The 1728-nt window shown below is 44.2% G+C and overlaps 1 pseudogene; it reads left to right on the top strand.

Annotated features, from left to right (window-relative positions):
* Positions 1 to 640: 640 nt before the first annotated feature.
* Positions 641 to 740, top strand: LOC140608803 (U6 spliceosomal RNA; annotated as a pseudogene).
* The last annotated feature ends 988 nt before the right edge of the window (positions 741 to 1728 follow it).

The raw sequence follows: 1728 nt of genomic DNA on the forward strand, positions 1-1728 counted from the left end.
ATCTCTTCTTCGTCCACAAGACAAAGATGTCTCCCCCAGCTGTGTTTGCCAACATTGATCCCTTTGTCTAAACTGCATTCACTTGGCCGCTTTATGTATCTCATGCTTTTTCTTCTGGAGATTCCCAAGTCCCAGAAAACTTCACTAGGGAGGAACTTGCCACCTTTGCCTCACCTGTCCAAGTCATCTCCACATGCCTAACACAAAGCTGAGAGTTCAGGGGATCCTCAGTGTGTGCTTGCTGAGTCTCAGAGGTTGGAAACTCCTAATGCTTAGGCTGTGGGGCAGGGAGCAGCTGGGCTAAGGGAAACTAGGGAAGGAGTTCAGATTCCAATGATTTTTTTTTTTTATTGGAGTTCAATTTGCCAACATATAGCATAACACCCAGTGCTCATCCCGCCAAGTGACCCCTCAGTGCCCATCACCCAGTCACCCCAACCCTCTGCCCACCTCCTTTTCCACTACCCCTTGTTTGTTTCCCAGAGTTAGGTGTCTCTCATGTTTTGTCACCCTCACTGATATTTTCACTCATTTTCTCTCCATTCCCCTTTATTCCCTTTCACTATCTTTTATGGTCTCATTCATTTGGGGAATATATAAAAAAAACAATGATTTTTTTTAAAAAGTGGTACTAGTAAGCTCGCTTCAGCAGCACATATACTAAAATTGTAATGACACAGAGATTGGCATGGCCCCTGCACAAGGATGACATGCAAATCTGTGAAATGTTCCACATTTAAAATAAATACATAAATAAAAATTTAAAAATAATAAATAAACAAAAAGCGGTACTAGCAAAACAGGACTGTCATTGGATCTGTAGGCATCAAGTTTGCAAATCCTGGTCTTCAAGTATTAACAAGCAATGCCTGGCCCCCGGCACTAGGAAAACAAATCTGTAAATGGAACAGCAGAGAAACATTACTTGCTTTGTTCTGGACTTCTCCCCTTGACCCAGGTTTGTTTCTGGACAAAGGGGCACCCCAGGAAGCCACGTTCAGACTGTGTAAAGGTGTAAAGGCATCTCCCTGTAAAGGGGCCATTATGCCAAGGGAGTTGGTGTTTTCTGGGTCTCACCCTGACCCTGAGCCTTGCTTTTTTCCCTTCTGGAATCTATGCTGGGTCTCTGCTCAGATACAGTCTGCCATGCAGCTATGGGGTAGGTGTCAGAGGGCAGGTTGGCAAAGGGTGGAAATCTGCCGACCCTTTCTCTCCATGCAGTGCTGTTTGGGGGCAGAAACCAGCTTGTACTTCTTTCCTAAGGATATGGGATGGGGATGTTGGCATTTGGGAGAACAGAGAGATCTAGGTCAAAGGCTGGTTGAGGAAGAAGGTAGATATTTTCTCCTGAAAGAAGACTAAATTTGGAGATGTACCTCCAAAGATGTGGGAAAATGGGAGTCTTTAGTTTTGATGAGAACAAGAAATGAAAGATAATTGAGAGATGAATGCAAATATCTTTCAATTTGCTCTTTTGAAGATACTCATCTAAAAATAAGGTCATGTGGAGAGGAAAGGACATGTGTGACTGTTGCTATCGACAGCCCTTTAGGGGCCAGGAGATGTGGAACAAAATGTATTCAGGAAGAGATTTCTCTCTGAAAACCATTACTCACTTCCCTGCTGCCACTCTGAGGTCACTGAGAGCTGCAGTTTTGCTGCTGTGAAACTGTTTACATCCAAGAAGACACAGGGACACAAGGTCATGGGAGGTAAGCAAGCCTGGAG

This window comes from Canis lupus, chromosome 1 (assembly GCF_048164855.1).
Source record: "Canis lupus baileyi chromosome 1, mCanLup2.hap1, whole genome shotgun sequence".
In the NCBI taxonomy this organism is placed as follows: domain Eukaryota; kingdom Metazoa; phylum Chordata; class Mammalia; order Carnivora; family Canidae; genus Canis; species Canis lupus.